Source organism: Littorina saxatilis, linkage group LG2 (genome assembly GCF_037325665.1).
Source record: "Littorina saxatilis isolate snail1 linkage group LG2, US_GU_Lsax_2.0, whole genome shotgun sequence".
Taxonomy (NCBI): Eukaryota; Metazoa; Mollusca; class Gastropoda; order Littorinimorpha; family Littorinidae; genus Littorina; species Littorina saxatilis.
In genome coordinates, this window is record NC_090246.1 from 85,142,018 (window position 1) to 85,151,858 (window position 9,841).

General features: G+C 42.5%; 1 non-coding gene across 1 annotated transcript; it reads left to right on the forward strand.

Annotated features, from left to right (window-relative positions):
• Positions 1-715: 715 nt before the first annotated feature.
• Positions 716-789, forward strand: Trnan-guu (transfer RNA asparagine (anticodon GUU)). Its single transcript has one exon. It is a non-coding gene; the product is annotated as a tRNA-Asn (tRNA).
• The last annotated feature ends 9,052 nt before the right edge of the window (positions 790-9,841 follow it).

A 9,841-nucleotide genomic window follows, 5' to 3' on the forward strand; every position in this document is an offset into this window, starting at 1 on the left:
GAGAAAATTACTCCCCACGACAGGTGAGTTACGAGTAAAAATTTCGTACAAAAATGTTACTCCCCTGACGAATAAAAATCGAATAAATTACTTCACCCTAACACGAGCAATTTAACTTTCCATGCCAGGTGTACGAAGTTTTTACTCCCTTGTCCCCTGTTAGTCTTGGTGGTGGAAGGGGTGGAGGGAGGGTAGCGCGACATTCGTTTGCGCGAGATCACATACTGGCATTATCCCTTCGCCCGCATCCCATTTTCGCGTACGAGATTTTTACTGGAAGTAAAAAAAATGGGGAGTAAACATTTCGTGGAGGGAGTAATTTTTTCGTGCCTTGGGGAGTTCTTTTCTCGTACGAAAATTTTACTCGGAGTAAGAATTTCGTACGAAATTTTTACTCCGGAGTAAATTTTTCGTGGAGTAAAAATTTCGTGTTACACCGGCGTTTATCCACTTGGTCATTGCGCCCGTTGTTGGTTGATCTGTTCTCATACAAAGCTGACAAGGAAAGTATACCTCGAAAACGGAACCAGTGAATTACATAATAGAATATACCATTTAATTTAAAAAAACAAATTTAACATTTATTAGTCAGTCTGGTAATGAAATTTTTTTTCTTCGCCGCCAAGTCCTGCCCTTATTCGAATAAATAATAAGCAGCACAATAACAGTGGCGAAAGCCGAATTTATGGAGATTGGATCGTGGGCTGTCATAGAAGTCTCTGTGGCGCAATCGGTTAGCGCGTTCGGCTGTTAACCGAAAGGTTGGTGGTTCGAGTCCACCCAGGGACGTTCAGTCTTTTTGTTAAAAAAAAACTTCTCTAAGTATACAACGTTACAAGAGTAGATTTTTAATTTTTTTTATTGCGATGCGTTTACAACCGTTTACTAACGGGGCAACTCAGAATTACGTGTTCTTTGTCAATGACGATGCGTTTACAACCGTTTGCAAACGGGGTGACTCAGAATTATGTTTGCTTTTTTGAATGACGATCTGTTTACATGCAACCGTTTGCTAACGGGGCGACACAGAATGATGCTTTTTTTGTCAATGACGATCTGTTTGGCAACTGTTTGCTAACGGGGCGACACAGAATTATATCTCTTTTTAATGACGATGCGTTTACGACGGTTTGCTGACGGGGTGACACAGAATGATGGTTTTTTTTCCAATGACGATGCGTTTACAACCGTTTGCTAATGGGCAGAATATACCTGCGCAGTTTCAGCGGCACAGACGACGCACTGCCTATTATTTATGCCACGATAGGGATTATGACGAGTATTTGGCCTGTTTTCCTATCATGCAACGTGTAGCGGGCTGGGATAAGCTGCAGTGCGTCGTCGGCCCTGCTGAAGTTACATAGGTGAGCGGAGCCCCTAACGGGGCGACACAGAATGATGTGTTTTTTGTCAATGACGATGCGTTTACTACCGTTTGCTGACGGGGTAGGTGAAGCGCCATATTGGTACATGTACCCGATAGCCAATGGTAGGGTTACCGCCTGCTCGAAACGTTCTGTGGCATTGCATTTCAGCTCGGAAGCTTAAACATGTATTACCTTTTTTGTTCATTAAAGTTGTCATTTAAATCGAATTTTTACTACCAGTCTAAAACAAATGATTGCGTTGTACATGTATTTCTCATCAATTCCTGAATTCCACAATATAGAGATTTTTTCTGTTTACTCTAAAAACGTGCTCAGAATTTCAGAGAAAAAAACATGCAAATAAGGTCTTGTGTTGGTTGGCATGCTTCGTCGAGATCAGCTCGACCCGACTTGGTTCACAGATTTCGGCTACCAGATTTTAGTAGCCTCGACGGTTTTTAGAGTCGATCACAAAATCTCAGGCAGACAGGTTTACTAAATGTTTTTATATTGCTTGACGCAACTTTTTTTCTTCTTCTATGAATCAACATTCCGAATAAACCTTCGACGATGCTAACAAAGTCTAAAAATATTGCGTCCCTGGCTGGACACGAACCACCAACCTTTCGGTAACAGCCGAACGCGCTAACCGATTGCGCCACAGAGACTTGGATAGATAAGAGAGTCTAATACCAGGTACCGCCTGTGTTCTTGGGCTTCGTAACACCCCAATAAAGGGACGTGTAAGCGACAATTATCACATTCATTAACTCATGTATTGCGGGTCAGATGTTTAATTATTCACTTGAATAAAATTATTCTCGCAAATATGTTCTGCTTGTCCCCGGACTGAGGAATGAATGAGAGAAACTCACTTAGAAACATGCAATGACAATTAAGAAATGAAATGTTCGCAGATATGTTTCCCTTCTCCCATCAATCATGTCTTTTCCTCTAACGTGCAAAGCAGACACAGACTGACACGCATATGGATATAGCGACACATAGACGAACAGACACAGTCACACACACATGTACAGACAGACAGACAGACAGACGCACACAAATACACACACACACATACACACGCACACACACACGCACAAACACACACACACGCACACACACACACACACACACACACACTCACACACACACACACACACACACACACACACACACACACACACACACACACACACACACACACACACACACACACACACGAGAACTGGATTGTTATTGTGACATATTTTACATACATGTATTGTGTTAAACACTGGTCACGAGTACGAATAACATCCCTGGTATTTATGAGTCCTTATTTCATGCGTCATATTTTTTTTATATCACTTTTTATGTGACACTGACTTCCCGTTTTGTTTCTTCAACTGACCGTTTCTACAAGTAACGCACAGAAGGGCACGTCAGTTTTGACGGATTTAAAGGAAATTTCCAAGCCGGTGGGAAAGAGAAGCTCATCCACATAAATGTTTTTGTATCAGTAACAACACTCCCATAATTTTACCTCTAAGCTTGCGTGGTGTTTTTGAGTCACTTGAGAAAAAGTGACTCTATGTAATCGGTCAGTGTCAGTCTGTCCGGCCGGCCGTCCGGCCGGCCGTCCGTAGACACCACCTTAACGTTGGACTTTTCTCGGAAACTATCAAAGCGATCGGGCTCATATTTTGTTTAGTCGTGACCTCCAATGACCTCTACACTTTAACGATGGTTTCGTTGACCTTTGACCTTTTTCAAGGTCACAGGTCAGCGTCAAAGGAAAAATTAGACATTTTATATCTTTGACAAAGTTCATCGGATGTGATTGAAACTTTGTAGGATTATTCTTTACATCAAAGTATTTACATCTGTAGCCTTTTACGAACGTTATCAGAAAAACAAGGGAGATAACTAGCCTTTTCTGTTCGGCAACACACAACTTAACGTTGGGCTTTTCTCGGAAACTATAAAAGTGACCGGGCTCAAATTTTATGTGAACGTGACTCATTGTGTTGTGAATAGCAATTTCTTCCTGTCCATCTGATGCCTCATATAATATTCAGAACTGCGAAAGTGACTCGATCGAGCGTTTGCTCTTCTTGTTTTTCTACAGATTATACCATGCACCCGGTGTCTGATGTGTCTGAAAACGCCTCCGCGCGGAAGGGTTTTGCAGCCAGCGCAGTGAAGATAGAGAGGGACAATTTTCTCGGCTCGCGCGGCAGCAAGCATGCCTTGAGCATAACCAATGACATAAGGAGAACGCACATCTCTTGAAGAAAATGTATAACATTTTCAAAAAATGCACAAGTCAGAAATACAGATGTGGCATTTTATAAAATAATGTATCTGTTCGACATCGTCTTTGTTTTGTTTAAAGGGGAAGAAGAAAAACAACAACGAAGTACTTTTGGTTCAAACGTGTTTCAAATCGTCCATGTGTACAATAAGTCATTAACATTTTGGAAACTACACGAAGCTATAAACTTATAATGGTGCGCATTATCCTTGAAAAACACTCACAACACATAATTTTGAGGGCGAGATCCATTCAAACTATTTCTAAAATAAAAACAGTATAGCAAAAAAACTTAACAAAAACGCACGCACGCACGCACGCACGCACGCACGCACGCACGCACGCACGCACGCACGCACGCACACCAACTCTTTTGCGAAAAGAATTGCCGCATTGACATTCTTTATGTAAATGTAGAACACGAGTAGATAAAATTATGTCATTTTTGACTGAAAGAAAACCTTACCGCTCACTCCGACATGTCAGAGTGGTCATAAGGTCATACATTCATCGCAACGTAACACGAAATCCAACGTCGACTCTCTTTTAACATTTAAAACAAATTCCAAAATACTGTTTATTTGCAGATAACGTGGGCCCTGAACAATTCTGGGCATTCATTGAAAACTATGAATTAAAAAAAAACAAAAAACAAACATATCCTTTGCGTCTTTGATTTTTCTGCATGTGAATATAATTTTAGTATGACAGCAAGCAGTCAGGGTGTCGATTATTGGTATGTGTACAAGTGGAGGGGTGCTCTTATCCCAGGTGCAAACCTAGCCAGATCTGAGACAGTGGGGTGAACTGTTTTTAGGAGAAGGAGTGTGCCTTTAAACGAACTTTCCCGTTGGCAATCGGTGAAACAAAACATGAATAAAAACTTAGAAGAAGAGACAATTGGCATGAGGAAGAAGCGCACAAAGACATTGATTGACATTCTTACACAATGGCGTGTATAGTCCTTGCATTTTGTTTTGTTTTCGATAGTTTGTTTCTTTTGTTATACGCTTGTAAGTTTTTGTATTTGTTGTTGACCCCAAAAAACTGCTAAAATAAAAACGTATATTCTTTCTTTCTTTATTTGGTGTTTAACGTCGTTTTCAACCACAAAGGGTTATATCGCGACGGGGAAAAAAACCCCGTATATATACATGAGGCAGTCAACACGTCACAAAAGTGCCCAAGCAGTTGCGAGAATCAACCCCCCCCCCCCAATCCCCCATCCCCCCCCCCCAAAAAAAATTCACACACACACAAAAGACAAACAACAACTAACAAACAAAAACAGACACAGCAACAACAGCAACAACAGCAACAACAACAACAACAACAACAACAACAACAACAACAACAACAACAACAACAACAACAGAAAACATTATCACACCCACACACAGAATTCTACTGCCATTTTTCACGAAAAACGTAGCACATCCCTCAAATCAATCACACACAACATGCCCCCTTCTGGCAGGCAAAACCCGCAACCTGAAACCTGTTCCACTCTTGTATCTCTTCCCACGCAAGAGTCAGATCATCGTGATCCACTTCCGGTCAACATGGCGTGCAAAATCCCTTCAAGGATGCAAGTGTCCGGCCGTCTGGACAGGTGTGAGTTGGTCAGTGATTTACTTGATGTGTCCAGGCGCCTCTCAGCTCACTTGGTCACTCTGCTGTCACCCTGGCCGTCTGGTCTGCTGGTCAGTGCGAGCTGTGTACGACTCGCGCGCTATAATTAATCTACTGGTCTGGAGGGAGTGTTTAAAAAAAAATTCCCCTTCTTTTCTATCATATCCCTCATTTTGTGCCTGTAGGACATTAATAATAACATTCTAGGGAGTTGTGAAGTAACAGTCGCATCGTACTTTTTTTGTGGTGGGTGCGAGGAATTGGGGTTTGGGGAGGGGGGGGGGGGTGCGTGGAGGGTTGGGTTGGTGGTGGCGGTGATGATGGTGGTGGTGGTGGTGGGGGGGGGAGGGGTCAATTACACAATAACTTAATCAACTCTTCTGGAAACAAACGAATAATTTCACGACCGAACGGATTGAAGGACGGACAGTCACGAGAAGAAGAAGGAGGAAGAGGAGTAGGAGGAGAAGGAGGAGGAGTGGAGGAGGAGTTATCCTTGGCGGATTATAACTTTATTCAGTTATTCTACCGAAAAACTGAAAGACGGATACAGACGCTATTTTCCAATAGCGTTGGTTATTCTGCAGAAAAAACTGTAACACATCATTCCGAAAAAAAGTTAATCATAATAATACCGCAGAAAAACTTCATGTAAACAGTATGCTGCGGGAAAACTGTTTTGCTGCGGAAAAAAACCCCGATGCTTCGGCGAATGATGACATTATTCAGAAATGCTGCAAAAAACACGTTTAGCATTTTTATTTTTCCGCAGAATAACTTAATAAAGTCATAATCCGCTAAGGATAGAGGAGGATGAGGAGGTGGAAATGGGTGTTGGGGTGTGGGGTTGGGGGCGCGTGGAGGCGGTATAACCGTGGGCGTGTTCCACTCATATTCTAACTTATTTCCTGAAAGTGCTTATCAATCCAGCTATGGTAGTGAAAACATAAGTTGTATGAGAACAGTTGCAGTTTGTCTCCGCTCGGCCCAAACTGGATGATGATTCGAGTTTCCTGTGTTAATTTGGTCTGTGTTGATACGAATTTTCTTTTTGTTTTTCGTTTCTTTCTTTCTTTCGCTCCCGCCAGTCTACCTTTCCGACAGATAAAACCATCTGTTTACTAGATTGTTTACCAGGAATACTACGTAATATCGTACATGACTCGATGCACGTTTTTATCTGTCTCCGTCTCTCTCTGTTGGCATTAAACGCTCTCTCTCTCTCTCTCTCTCTCTCTCTCTCTCTCTCTCTCTCTCTCTCTCTCTCTCTCTCTCACTCTCTTCTGGCTCCAACTCCACTACCGAAGCGCCATTTTCTGTCATCACCTGTTCAACGAAAACGATGACGTCATTGATAGCTGCAGTGTTTCTCGTCTCGTCGCCATGTCTGGCAGACGAAGTCAGTTTCGCTTCAGAGCGCCTTACAGTTTCTCGCGGCGACTGCGGAATAAAGATGCTCTCAAAGATAGGTGCCAGATAGATGGTGGAAGAGAGAATCGTTTTGTTTCGCGAGTGCCAAACCACACGCCAGATGTTGAGACTGCAGAAGCAAAATTTCAAGTTTCCAACAAAGGTGTGCTTTCACGATGGCTCAATCATGTTGTGCAATCGGTCTCGCCGGAACACGCGCGGGTATAGTTTTCATGTTTACCCCCCGATAATGAGAAATGTCGCCTGGCTGTTTTTTGGAAACACTTGGCAAAAAGATAGGGCGGGGGATTTATGAAGAAGGCGTGGTTTCGTGCAAGGCGTCCATCCACTCAGAATTAAAAGATGACATCAAAACTTTGATTTAAATAGCACCAGGCAGAAATGGGTTAAATGGCTGTGGAAATCTCTGTACCAGATCATCCAATCTTAACTCAAAGAAACGTAACACTACGCGAACTTACGCGTCTTACTTTTTAGTGTTCCGTTCATGTAAAGGTCTGCCCGAAATTAAAGTATATATACTTTGTCTGAAACCAGCAGAGTCAATCTAATCTCGAAAAGTAACAATATTATAAGGGCCTGCGGCCCAAAATTTTAGTGCTCCGAGTGAAATTGTTTGCACGTATATTCGTCTCCGCACATTTACTGTGATGAAAAGACTCATATTTGTTCTACGTGTACAATTGTCCTGCTACACAAGCATACCATCAGCTTATGCCCACACTGCATGGACAGAGGTGACGTTGGTTTTGTTAGTCAAGTTATCAGAACAGTCGATGGTTGGTTGGTTGGTTGGTTGGTTGGTTGGTTGGTTGGTTGATTGGTTGGTTGGTTATTTTTTGTATCGTCTCTTCAACACATATTGCTATCCGAGACCGATGCAAGTGTTTTTTTCGTTTCTCAGTTCACATGGGGGCCTGGTAGCTCAGTTGGTAGAGCACTGGACTTGTGATCGGAAGGTCGCAGGTTCGAATTCGGGCCGGGACGGACACGGGTCAACTTTATGTGCAGACCCAGAGACGGAAGCCATGTCCTACCCCCGTGTCATCACAATGGCACGTAAAAGACCTTGGTCATTCTGCCATAAGTGCAGGTGGCTGAATACACCTAAACACGCAGACACCTGGGTAGCGCGACTCCGTTGCTGCTAGCTTTCCACTGGGAAGAAGCGACCCGAATTTCCCAGCGATGGGACAATAAAGTAATGAAAATGAAAATGAAATGAAAATGAAATGTCAAGCTGCACTCTTAAAACTCTTTACATACAGGTCTTCACTGTAAAAAGAACGTTCTAACAAGTTCATTACCTTTGCACATGTGTTACTTCAAACGTTGGTAAGAAAATATTGATCTCCTTTAAAAAGTAAAAAATGGGGGGGGGGGGGGGGCATCTCGGAATTAAACTTTTAGAGTTTCTGCACTGTAGTGTTTATCACGAATCTCTTGAACGGCCAAACACTAGGTCAGGACATGTTCAATGGTCCAAGGTTGATCGCATCCAAACAGTATGGCGGGTCTTCACCCTTCATCAGATATGAACGTATGATGTAACTTTGGCCAATCAGAACAGTAGATGAACAGAAGGTGTACCTTACCATGTCTGTGTGCGTACGTGCGTGCGTGTGTGCGTGCGTGTGTGCGTGCGTGCGTACGTACGTGCGTGCGTGCGCATATGTGCGTGCGTGCGGGCGTGTTCGTGCGTATATGCTATGTAAGCACAAGAAGTCAAGCAACGAAAATCGAAACGTAAACGGAATTCAAAAGCAAACCTAATCAATCAAGCAAAACAAAAAACAAAACAAAATAAGTAAGCGGCACAAAAGAAAACCTGAGATGAACCCGAAACTATAAAGTCCAAGACAAACACTCAAAGCCAATCCATAATAGCAAAATGAAAAGAAATAAAACAAAACAAATCGCATCATAAGCCCCCATCCCCTCCACACGTATATACATACAAGCACGCACTCACGCACGCACGCACGCACGCACGCACGCACGAATGCAAGCACACAAATACTTATACACCCACGCACGCACTCAAGCGCGCATGCACCAACACAAGTGTACATACAAGAAGGAACAAAAACCAGAAAAAAAAAACCCAGGATGAAATAGTCTAGTAAGAAGAACATTAAGTTCAAGTGTGACATTTCTTGAGTGAATATATGATGACCTAAATTCACCCACCTGTCGTTTTTCTAATCCAGAAATCCCGACTCAAGTCAAATTTAAGGGGCTTACTGTCCGTCAGGTCTAAGTGCCTATGTTGGACATGAGTTGGTTTATACGATTTGTTTGTTTGTTTGCTTAACGCCCAGCCGACCACGAAGGGCCATAACAGGGCGGTGGTGCTTTGACATAGAACGTGCGCCACACACAAGACAGAAGTCGCAGCACAGGCTTCATGTCTCACCCAGTCACATCATTCTGACACCGGACCAACCAGTCCTAGCACTAACCCCATAATGCCAGACGCCAGGCGGAGCAGCCATTAGATTGCTAATTGTAAAGTCTTAGGTATGACCCGGCCGGGGTTCGAACCCACGACCTCCCGATCACGGGGCGGACGCCTTACCACTGTCGTCTGCAAGTTTATTTATAGCGCTGGCGCCTGGTCTCCAGAAAAATCTATTTCCTTCCATGTCGTCTGCTTCCTGAGTTTCGTCCGACAAACGAGTCATTCATTCTCTTGTTTTCAGAAATTGTGCGTAGCATTTGAATGAAATATGAATGGAAAGTCGTTTGTGTATGAAGATTGCATCCGTTTTTCAAAAACTATATGCTTGGATTTAGTAGTATATGAATGAAATGTGAATGAAAGGTTTTGCACAGAATTTATTAATTTGTTTTCTCAAAAATGATGCGTGGAATGAATAGTTTATGAATGAAATGTGAATGAAAGGTTGTTTGTGTACAGAATTCATTCATTTTTTTCTCAAAAATTATGCATGGATTGAGTACTTTATGAATGAAATGTGAACGGAAGGTAGTTTGTGTACAAAATTCATTCATTTTTCTCTCTCAAAAATGATGCGTGGAATGAATAGTTTATGAATGAAATTTAAATGGAAGGTTGTTTGTGCACAATATTTATTCTTTTTTTTCCCAA